This window comes from Pteropus vampyrus, unplaced genomic scaffold, assembly GCF_000151845.1.
Source record: "Pteropus vampyrus isolate Shadow unplaced genomic scaffold, Pvam_2.0 Scaffold31, whole genome shotgun sequence".
Lineage (NCBI taxonomy): Eukaryota > Metazoa > Chordata > Mammalia > Chiroptera > Pteropodidae > Pteropus > Pteropus vampyrus.
Genome location: NW_011888812.1, coordinates 8,556,250 through 8,568,335, shown reverse-complemented (window position 1 = coordinate 8,568,335; position 12,086 = coordinate 8,556,250). Strand labels below are relative to the sequence as shown.

At 50.3% G+C, this 12,086-nt stretch overlaps 1 protein-coding gene across 2 annotated transcripts in view; it reads right to left on the bottom strand.

Annotated features, from left to right (window-relative positions):
• The window catches only part of TSPAN18 (tetraspanin 18), a 191,135-nt gene that overhangs the window by 124,095 nt on the left and 54,954 nt on the right, over nucleotides 1-12,086 (bottom strand). The window lies entirely within an intron of this gene.

Sequence of the window (12,086 nt, the reverse complement as noted above, 5' to 3'; positions counted from 1 at the left end):
CAGGAGGGGTCTATAGTCTCACAAGGGTTCTATTGTATCTTCCTTGCACGGGCAGCCCCCACAGTGGCCCAGTCTCTGGGGAGCTCCCATGAGAACAAAAACTGAGGGAGGGGAAGGGTGAGGAGGGGGACGCACTGGCTGGGACAGAGCTTGGGAGAAAGGGCGGAGGGGGTAGGGCAGAGGGTGCTCCTGTGCCAAGTCGCAAAGGTCGGGTGGGAGGTGGGGCTGCACTGTGCTGGGCTCCCCTGGTTGACCCCACTCCCACTCAATTCAATAAGGAGGGACGCGGTAGACTAGAAAAACAGGAGATGGCCAAGCCTGGACAGGGCTAAATAAAAGTTCTTTATTTGCCTTAATATCCCTTAAACGTACAAACTTGAAACCCTAAACCCTCCCTCTCTATTTCTTTTGGATGCTGCTCTGCCTGGCAGAGCTTCTCTCTCTTGCCTGAGCTCCTGACCAAAATTATACCAGTTTCCTGTTTAAAAGTCTCCAATTCCACGGCCTTCTGAGATGCTCAGTATCGGCTCCAGGATGACTGGGGCTGGGGGTGGGGGGCTGCCCAGGGGAGTCCAGACTCAAGCTAGCAATGCAGATAGTAAATTGGGGGCCTCTAGTGTGGCTCGGCCAGGGTCCAGGATGGATGGGGGAGGGTACCCAGTCCCTAGCAGGACAGGTCAGTGGTTAGGCTGGGGAAAGGGGTCTTCTGGAACCTTCTTGTGACTACATCCTAGTTCTGCTATTTCCCAGCGTGACCTTGGGCAAGCCACCTAATCCTTCTGAGTCTTGCTGTCCCTATCTGTAAATTAAGGATGGCGATGACAGTACCCATGTCACAGGGCTGCTGTGAGCTTTCCATGAAAAATGCATGGAAACTGCTTACAACAGTGCCTGGCCGGGGCAAGGCCTGAGTAAGGGATAGTGTTATTATGATGCTAATGATGGAATCTCTTCAGTATAATCCTCCACCACAGAGAGAGATTTCCCAAGAGCTAAGTGTGGGAGGGCACTCTACCCCTCTGACCCACTTCAGTGACCGCCAGCAACTAAGCAGATATGAAGGGGGCTGGCCTGAGAGCTTTTCTTAAACTGGGTTCAGATGTTAATAAGTGCACAAGTAAAAAAAAAAAAAAAAGGCTCTGTGATCAGTGAAGTCTGGGATATGCTAGCTTAACCCAACTTCAAAAAAGGACCTTTTGTGTGGGACTTATGAGAGCCTTTATTCGACCCAGTGTGCATCTTGAATCTCCAGAAAGGAAGGCAGAATACATGTTGGTTCTCAAACCTCTCTGCTGTATAATCGTTTCGAGCCAAGGGTTAGTGCTCTGTGTCGCCATGTAGGGAAAAGCTGGATGCTGCTCCACCTTAAATATGGGAATATTCTTTATTCCTCCTTTCATTTATTCATACTTTCATCTCTTCCCGAGCCCTTTCTCCTCCCTCATGTACATATGCATCCTGCAAACCATTCCTGAGAACCTCATCCTGTCAGGCCCTGCACGAGGCACAAGGGTGATAAAATGATGAATCCGCACAGAAACAGTCCTGAAGAATCTTTCAGTCTCATCGAGGAGACAGACACTGCAGGTGTGTCTGCCCCTCCCCCATTTTCATTAGTGGAAAGACACTTCTCCCAGATGTTCAGGCCCAAAATCTATTAGTCACTCTCTATCTCTCTTGTCCATCATCCCTCACATTCATCAGCAAGTCCTACCAGCTCTACCCCAAGATATGTCCCACATCCAACCACTGCTCACCATTTCTAACTACTACTGCACTGACTACAGGCCCCATCATCTCTGACCTGGATGCTGCAGGTGCCTCCTCACTTGACCTCCTGCTTCCACTCTCGCCCACCAGTCCTTTCCACAGAGCTAAATACAATCAGATGACCGCACTCTCCTGCTTAAAACTGTCTAACTGCTTCCTCTCACACGAAACCAAAACCACATTCTTTGCTCTGTCTTCTAGAGCCGCCCCCCACGATCCTACCTCGCCCATCGACTTGCTCACGATTCACCTTGCCACTCACTCTCCTCCAGCCATGATGGATTCCTTTCAGATCTCGCCCCCGGGGCCTTTGCACATGCTGGTCCCACCGCCTGCAGTGCTCTTGCCCTGGAGTTTCACACACACATCAGGAGTCTGCCTAACTGTCCACCTCCCCAGGAAGGCCTTGCCTGACCACCCCATCTAAAGAAGCTCCTTCCATCCCAACCAGCTGCTACCATATTTCCCTTCCTGTTCCCATCACAGCACTATATCCATTTGAAAGTTTTGTATTCAGTTTGTTTTCCTGTTCCTTTTCTCTCTCCTTGCACAGGAAGGTAAGAGACTCCATGAGGGCGGGAGTGTTTTCTTATGCACTGTTCTAGTCTCAGTGTTTGGAATGATGCCTATCCATAGCAGGTGTTCCAAAAGTATTTGCTGAAAGGATGAGTGAAGGAGATTTCTCAGTAGAGAGTGATAGGGACAGTCACTGGCTTGTGGCTCTACAAAGAATGGTCCCTGGTCCAGGTTCAACTGGGAAAATATTCCTGCACATCATCAGTCTTGTGACTGATGACAAAGACCTGGGCTCTGGGTCCTGAGCAAATAGCCAGGAGTCTGTTCCACTTGGAAAATTGTAGATGAGACCATGTACTGTGCCAAGCACTGTGCTAGGCACTTTTCCACATAGGCGGTAACTTTAAAATGCTTCACGTCAACCCTGAGAAGTAGCTAAAGTCACACAGCCAGTCTGTAAAATAGTAGATCACCAACAGACGCTGTGAGGAATGAATGAATCGATAAATGAATGAATAAATGAATGAATGAATGGACCTTCCAAGCTGCCAGAATGGGGAACCTTTTCTTACCTCTCTCAGCCCTGAGCCCTGAACCCCCTCAGGGTGCAGTGGGGGCCCAAATATCTAGAGTCTGGTTTGTGAACTCGCTGGCCATGTGCTTTCAGAGGAGTCAGCTTCTTGGAGGCTCTGTGAAATGGGCAGAGTGAGCCTTACTCTGTCTGCCTTCCTGGGAGGTTGTGAGAAATCTGATGAGCGGACAGCACAATGTGCGCTTGGCAGACGTGAGGGGTCATTATTAGGGACTTCCTCGCGGCCTTAATGAGCAACTCCTCCCAGGGATATCCACATTGGAAAGAATACCAAAGGCAATGCTCACCCCCAAAGAAAGACCTTCCAGTGGTAGAATTTCAGGTCCGGTGACACCTGTAATGAGATGAGGATGCTACCTACCTCATAAGAAGCCCACCAGCCATGGACCTGAGGACACCCTCTAAGCCGGTGTCTCAAGAGTGACCGTTGGCTTGAGAAAGCCCTTGTAGATTGAGGCTGGGGCCTAGGCATACATGCATGTTAACAGATGCCCTTGCTTTAATTTGGCAGCTGGGCAGGAGTGCAGGGGGCCGACAGAGGAGGGGTGAGTGGGCTCGCCCTGTCTTGGGGTCGGTAGGTCTGCGATTTGCTTGTTGCTGTGTGACTGAGGATATCCCTGCCCCTCTCTGGTCATTATTTCTCTCATACACACAACGAGGGGGAGACGAGTCATCACCAGCATACCACCCACCCGGTCATTCCAGGTTCCAGTGTGGGCATGGCGAGCAGGCCACACCCCAGAGAGGGCTATCCATAAAATCCAAGAAGAGACCCAGCTTGAAACAGGGACAGCAGCTCAGCCCACCCACATGACTCTGGATGCTGGGTTCTTGTTTTCTATCTCTGTGGTGTGAAAATAAAATACTGCTTCAGCGGTGCAGGAACCCATGGTGTGGGGGAGGGGACAGAGGATCCTGACGGCCGTTTCCCACGAATCGGCAAAAAGCGATAAAAGCTAAAAACAAATCTCTTATTCCATGCCTCCTCCCCTGCAGGAAACATGCACCGCTGGGTCATGTGCCAATGAACTCTGAAGCACGAGCATAAATAATTAAAATGGCATTACAGTTGTCAAAATAAATTAGCGAAGAACCGGGAGCCTCCGTTTGCTCCTCCTCCTCGCCGTCCTGGGAGCTCTCAGTTGGCTCTTCCGTAAAAGCGGATGACCGCGGCAAAGGACACTGAGACAAAGCAGTGAGATGCAGGGGCAAAGCGAAAGGGAGAGAGGCGGGTCTGAGGGGACTGGGGGTACGCACCAAGTCTCGCAGGTGCATACGCTGCTGTGGCACAGCCTTGTGGTTTGGGGTGGGCAGGACAGGTAACAGGTCGTGTCTGCAGACTACGGCTCTACATTCAGCAGGCCTGAGAGCAAGGGCTCTGGCTTGTCCCAGATCACTCCGGAGTCACAGAAGGCCCCTGGAGCAAGTCTGCAGTGTAGCATGGAGGTGGCCCCATGTGTCTCCACTAAAAAATTAGGTACATCCCACAGCTACACATCCTTATGCCCCAAACCACCTGGGAACTAATCAGATCCCAAGAGGTAAAGACTGATTCCTCCAGGGGTTCTAGACAGAACCCCTTATCCTCGATCCTATGGCAAGAAGTGGGGTCTCAGGCCCCAGGGACCTGGACAACCAGAAGCAGCAGGAGCAAGGGGAGGCAGTTACTCTATGTAAACCTACTGGAAGTCTGGTCGCATGCCTAATCTTCACACCTGTGTGCCACAGGTGGCCACAACCATAGCCCGCTGGGGCTATTGCAGCAGCCTCCTACCTGGTCTGCTGCTGCACCATTGTCCTACTGTTTGGTAGACTGAATGGATGAGTGGGGGCAGGACAGTCACTGTGCCCATTTTACAGATGAGGACACCGAGGTTTAGAGAAATCATCAGGCCCACGTTTACTAGGGTAAGCGGTGGGACACTGGATTCGAACTCAGGCAGAATGGCTCCAGGGAAGCATCCTACACATCATATGATGCCATCAGGACTACAGGGCTGGGCAGCAGCATCCACTGGATATTGTCAAATACTTCTCAATGAAGCTGGCCAGTGAGGAAAGGGTGGTCCCAACAGAGAAGCAGCTGGTGCGAGGCCAGGAACTGGGCCAGCGTGAAGGCCAGTATGGCTCAGTAGAGTGAGGGAGGGGAGGTAGTGAAGATGAGGTTGGCAGGAGCTGGCCCACGGTGAGGAGTTTGAATCTGACTTGACGTGTGATGGGAACACCCTGGGAGGGTTCCAATGGCAGATATGGCAGCCGCTCCTGAGTGTGTGGGCTTGGATAATGCCAGTTTCTCCCCAAAGCCAGTTATGACCTCTTATTCATGCATCAACCACAGTGGCACCATTTCCCCCCATTGATTCAGTTATTAATAATAAATGTTAATAACTAGCATTTATTAAGCACCTCCTATGTGCCAGGCACTGTGCTGAGCATTGTTACATATATTTATTCTCTCACTCAATCCTCGCGCCTACCCCATGACACAAGTACTATCCTTATTGTCTCATTCTACAGATGAAGGAACTGAGGCTCCAAAAGGTTAACAGCTTGTCCGATATCCCAGCTACCGGAAGAGCCAGAATTTGAACCTGTGTCTGTCTGAGTGCAAAGTCTGAGTCTTTAATACTAAGTACCAGCTTGAACTCTACACACACACACACACACACACTCGAAGCTCCCGGATGCTTGGGTTTAACTCCCTGGGTACTAGGAAACACTCGGTGTGGGCAGAACTGGTGGAGTCTAGAGGGCTGCAATTTCTCAAACAAAACTTGACTGTGGCTCTTTCTCTTTCTTCCTGTTGCCCTGTGTCCAGAAGATGGGGTGCAGGGGGAAGGGGCCCTGCTTCTCCCTCCTCTAATGGTCCACGTTCATTCCAGGATAACGCAATTAGAGCTCAAGGATTAATGGATGTGGCTCTTACTTTCAAGTCCCACCCGCTGATAGATCGCCTAATTCCCCCCTCCCTGTTCCTGAACCTTTCAGAAAAAAATATAGGCGGCTTGCTTATCTTAGTGTAGGGTTGCCGTGGAAACTGCATCCCTTGTGAGATGCACTGTCATAACATTTCAGTGCTGTTCGGAACACTTAAAGACACAGCCTCCTCCTCTTCAGGGCCTCAGCCCATGGGCAGTTGTCAAAGGGTTGAAGAGGAGGTAGGTAGGCGGGGCGTGTGATGGACGGCAAAGAACTGGTTTTGGAAATGTCAGTTCTCATCCTTCCAGGGTCACCTGGTGCCGGCCAGCGACAGGGAGGCTCAGAGAATGAACATTCTTCAAGTGGTTTTGAGGCTAGGCAATGGCTCTGCTTGGGTTCGTTGTGATGAATCCATCAGCGTCTCTACAAAGTTGGCACTATTACGATCCTCGTTTTACAGAAGAGGAAACTGAGGCTCAAGCAAGTGAATTTGTGGTGAACACTGTTGGTGCTCTTGGCAACCTATCATCCTGGCTTTAGTACTTGAAGTCTCATATCCCAAGAAACCTCTGGGTCCTGGGTCACCTTAGCTTTCCCCCAGCAGAGTCGGAAGCACTCTAAGCCACCCGCTTTCCCACCAGGTGGCCCTGAGCCAATGCCTGACAGGCGTGGGTATAGGGAAGTCTCAACTGAAGACAATTCCTGAGCTCCTTTGAGGAGTAGAGTTGAAGCCACCTTCTGCTGGACTGTGCCTGGGATCCCCTTTCCTCCGTCTCCCCACCCCCTCAGCTGATCCCCTGGGAGCAGATCCTTAACAAATCACTGCACAGGAATCCTCCTCTCAGAGTTGGCTCCTAGGACAGCCTGACCTCAGGTCACACAGTAGGATGTGCTAGAGCAGTTCCCATACCCGGCCTTGGCTCTCATGATTTCCCCACCCCCCTTAGCCATGGACTTCCAGCCACACTGAAAGAAAGCCCTTTCTCTAGGCCATACTCTCTTGCACCTCTGGGCCTTGGCACGTGACTTTTGTCTGTGCACTCTGCTCAGCGCCTCCCTCCCCCAGCTGCTTCCTAGGCAGAGGTCCGCTCACCCTTCCAGAGCTAGCTGAGGCATCTCCTTGTCTGAGAAGCCTTCCCTGGTCTCAGGCAGCACTGAAGGGGTTCAGTGGGGCACAGGGATCTCATTGTTTCTACATCGCCCCCACGCAGCTCCACCAAAGCCCCAGCATAAAGAGAATGAACTTGCTGTCCTGGAGCCTGCTGTGAGCCCCCCAGGGCAGGCACCAGGCCTTCATCTCTGCCTCCTTACACCCCGCCCAGGATTAGTCACGGAGGAAGTGCTAATGAACACTGAATGAGTGGATGAAAGCACTTTGGAAGCACCTACTCTGTGCCAAGCTATCAGCAAGGGAAACCCCAGTCTTCAGGAGGCCTGTGAGGCCTTCCATGAGGACCCCTGACTGCTTCCCTCCTACCTCCACGGGCCCCCCATCACTCTGCTTCAGTCCTGGGGGTCACCAGCCTATCACTGCCCCAAGCCACTGATTCCCTCTGTCTTCAGCTGTCTGACACAGACACTGCGGCTTCGTCCCTCACTTCCTCAGGTCTGGGCTTAAATGTCAAGCTGAGAGGTCCCTCTGATCTCCCTATCGGCTTCCCCCATCACCGCTCATTGAATTTCTTGCTACCTTAAATATATAGTTATTTATATAAAATATATGAGCCAATAATAAATGCATATTTAATTATATGCATACGATTAAGTTATATAATATAATTAAGTATATTATATAACATGTAAATCCTTTCAGACTGACTATCTATTTAGTTGTCTGTCTCTCCCACTAGAGTGTAAGATCTACAAGAGAGAAAACTTTGTCTACTGCTATAACCCCAGTATCCAGAACGGTGTCTGCAGCACACTGTACATGCTCGACAAATATTTAGAATGAATGAATAAAATGCCTGCCCCCTCGTTGGCAGCCGAGAGTCTTTTCATGTAGGTGCTATTACAAACTGAAGTTCACTAGGCTACTTGCCCAAGCTGTGCAGCTGAGAACCAAGGGCTCTCTGAGCTCCAAAGCTGCTATCTAGCCTTGACCTTGAAACTTCTCCAGCATCACTACACCCTGCACACTGTTCCCAGTGCCCTCTTTCCAGAGCAGACACCCAGACTTTGGTGGCTGGCTCCCCTGTGACTGGGGATGCAGTAGGGACCAGGAAGAGGAGATGGTCCACAGAAGAAGGGAGGAACTAGGCTGCTTCTGAGCACCTGTTGGTGTCCACGATGAGTTGGGGCTGGTGGCAGTATGAGCAATTATTCAGAATGAGAAGATTCCTCCACCGGCCCCTTAATTACTGCCAGGGCTTCCAGCCTCCCCACACTGGGGGTCCAGATGGAAGTGCTCCATACTCCTCAGGGGACTCAACAGGTCCATTATTAATTAAACATAAAAGCCAATTAGTTCAAAAGTTTGAATGGAAATTATTACGGATACATTTCAGGCATACCTCCGCTTTCCCCACAAAGGTGGGAGGAGCAGGGGACAAATGAGGTTGGTCCCATTGCTCACACCCTTGACCCTGCAGAGGGCCAAGCCCAGGGTTCTTCTCCACTGGTGCCGACTACCATCCCTGTCGAATGGTTCAGCGGTAAAAGGGGAGACAGAGGAAGGGAGAAGGCCACCCCAGGCCCAGTTTCCAAAAGCTCACGGAGAATGGAGTCATTCAGAAGGCCGCCACTCACGCCTGGCTTGGGACTGCAGAGGGCTGAATGCCTTCCGATGGGGACGGGGCCCTTGTTTTCTGAGAGCCTGGAGAAGGGCCTCAGGAGAGACTCTACACTAGATGTCCCCAGGAGAAGGAGGGACCCAAGCAGAAGGAAAACTCCCACCTCAGACCACAGAAATGCCATTTCCTAAAGGGACCACCATAGGAAACTGACTTTAGGACCATCGCCAGGTTATCCTGTTCCAGACACCGTTTTTTTTCTTTTTGGCACCCATTATGCACTTGGCCCTGCACTGACCTGTTCTCTACCCCCATCATCTAGCTATCAGCAGTACCACTTTACAGATGAGGATGCGGAGGCTCAGAGGGGTAATGTAGGACTCTAAACCTCGATGTGCCCCTTTTGAGTTATCTTGCTCTACTTGACCAGCTTCCCGGTTTCCTTAGATCTGAGATATCACACCTTCTTTTCTGTCTTCCTGTAGCTCAGAGCAAGCACGCACATGCCCACACACACACACACACACACACACACACACACACACACACACACATATACACAGCAACCAGATGCCTTCCTAGCCCCTGAGAGTCCAGCAGTAAAGCTGCTGCCCGGGTGACTGACCAAGGGCTGTGAATCCATGATGTCAGAAGTTTTAGACTTAGGGACAAGATAAAGACACTGTCATAATGGATATCCATCTGACATCTCAGGAAACTCCAAGAGACACTGCTCCCCAGTATATACCAGCCAGCATCCCTCAGGTCCCCCAAAACACGCAAAAAGGGGCACTGGCATGGGGCGAGGGCCCTCAAAGGGGTCTTTCAGCTCCATGCACAGTCCTACACTGATGAGGACTGGGAGGCTACCTTTGAACATGAACTAGTATTGTCTTTCTTTTTCCAGTGCTTTTGGAGTTTTGCTGACAGACTATGAAAATAAAGACTCATTTCCTACTGATCTGAAGTATTTTTTTTTCATTCCACGAATACCATAATTCTGGGTTTATGGCACACAATTCACCCCTGGCTTGCTCTTGGATCAGCATCTCTAGTCTTGGATCATCGAGAGACGCCTCCCCCCGCCATATTGCAGCCACTCTCAAGGGCCAACATAGCTTTGCTATTTGCCAAGGCCAGTCCCTTTTTTTTTTTTTTTGTCTCACCGAATTCCTGCAAGCCCTTTTCAAGATATCACTGTCCATCTTTGCTTTGTCAGATGAGGAGACTGAGGCTCAGAGAGGTTAAATAACTTGTCTTAGGCCACATAGCAAGTTCGCAAAGGAACAGATAAATCATGGAAAGCTCTTTCCTTAGCAGACACAAAAGCCAATAGAGCTATTTTCCTTCTGAAAGCTCCAAATTAGACAATTTAATCCCGATGCTGGCTAAAGATGGGAAGAGCCCTACCAGGTTTGACATCGGCTGGTTGTTTAATTCCCCCGCCCGTGACTTATTCTGTTGGGAAGTGAGAATCTCAGCTTCTCTGATGATCCAGCTCTGCCTCATGTAAACATTCGTAAACTGTGAAAAGAATTCATTGATGAATTCATGCACGCTCTTCTCCCTGGATGAATGAAATCCAGCGACTGACATGAGGGTGTTACTAAAGGTTGCTGCACAGGGAAAATCGGCACATCTTTCTTCCTTTGCCATTCCCAGCCCTCTCTGGAAGCCACGCGTGGCTTTAACAGGAAGCTGGGGAGAAAGGCCCTCCACCAACATGACTGTGGCTTGCTCCACATGCTGTACCCAGGCACCCTGCGTAGCCTGATTTGCAGAAAGGCAAAGGTAGCCAAATGCATGGATTTCTCAGCCCTCCCCTCTGCCTGGAGTGGTGGGCAAGGAATTAGTGCAAAATCACCTTGGACACACGACCTCCTTAATCCTGGCCACCTCTTCCAGGTACAAGAGAAACAAAGGCACAGAGAAGAGGTGCCACCAAGTCTTGGAAAACATGTCTCTTTGCAGGAGGTCCCTCCTCCAACCTGCACTCTCTAATAGGCAGCCACTAGCTATCTGTGGCTATGTAAATCCATAATAATTTTTAAAAACTAAAACGCCAGTCCCTCCATCACACTAGTCACGCTTCAAGTGTTGAGTGTGGCAAGTGGTTTTCTTATGAGACGGCACACACATAGCATATTTCTATCCTCCCAGAAAGTTCCAAGGAACAGCGCTGTTGCAAGAGCTGATGAGACTGTGGCAGACATGCTGCTAATAATCACTGCCCTCTGGGGAGCTAAAGTCCTGGGACATGGGCTGCTCCTGGGACATGGGTCCTGGGACATGGGCTGTTCTGTGGCTCCCTAGCTCTGCGAGAGCCTCATCAGCCTGCCAACTGCTTACAGAGGGCGTCTGGGCCCCTGCATACCACATAGAAGAAGAGGTGTATAAAAGGTATACCCAGTCAGCCCCTATTTCCATACTCTTGCTTCTTGACCTTTTCTTCATCAGCAAAATGGGGATAATGGTATCTGCTCTGCCAGAGAAAGTGGGTGAAATGGACCCCAGCCTGAGCTAGGCATCTAGTTGGTCCACGGTGTGACTGCTTGCCCTGTGTTGTAGTGAGGGGCTTTAGGGCAGACACGCAGCCTGGGAACGGTGAGTTAGATGAGACTGGGAGATTTCCGAGAGCTCCGGAAAGTAGCCTCAGCAAAGAACAGGAGATTACTGATCAGCTCAAAAGCGTCCCAAACTTCCTGGAGGCTGGGTTAGCCTGATCTCTGGATTTCGTCAGGACAGAGATGATATTCACACCTGCCAATATCTTTGCTTTAGTCATGGCCAGGTGCTAAACATTTTATATCCTTTAACCCTCACAAAAACCCGAAGAGATCAGATTATTATTTCCATTGTGCAGACGAGGAAACCGAGGCACCAAGAAGCTAAGAAAGCCAGGCAGTCTGGCTCCTCCCCTCTAGAGCCCGCTGCCTCCCGCACTCTGCCTTCCTGTGCTAAAAGAGTGAGCCAACCTCTAGCAGCCAGCTACATGGATAGAACTGCCATGGGCCCCCTGTGTGAATTTCGTCAGGTCTGCACCACCCATGGAAAGATGCAAATTATAGGTGGGGAAGGGGAAGTAACTCCAGGTTCTAGAATCCAACAAGGATGGCTTTTAATGCCAACTGCTTCCTCACTAACTTCGTGAGAGCGAATTTCCTCTTCTGTAAAATGGGAACCCTGATAGGACGTACGTCATAGGGGTGAGGATTAAGTGAGTCAGTGCAGGTAATGATAGGATGTACGTCATAGGGGTGAGGATTAATCCTCATGGGAGGATTAAGTGAGTCAGTGCAGGTAATGTTAGCTTGACACCCAGGAAACACTCGAAAATGGTTGCTTACATCCTTACTTTTCAAAAGTTGAACTTATTGTATCAAACAATGTGTTTAGCTTTAGAATCCACTCTGTTTTTGTCAGGCCCCTCATAAGCAGTGTGTACACACCTTCCTAAACAGGTCCTGTTCTGGCTAATAATGAAAATGGTTTGCAGACGCGGCTCCATAGTGTAGCGGTGAGCACGTCTGCTTTACACGCAGAAGGTACTGGGCGTG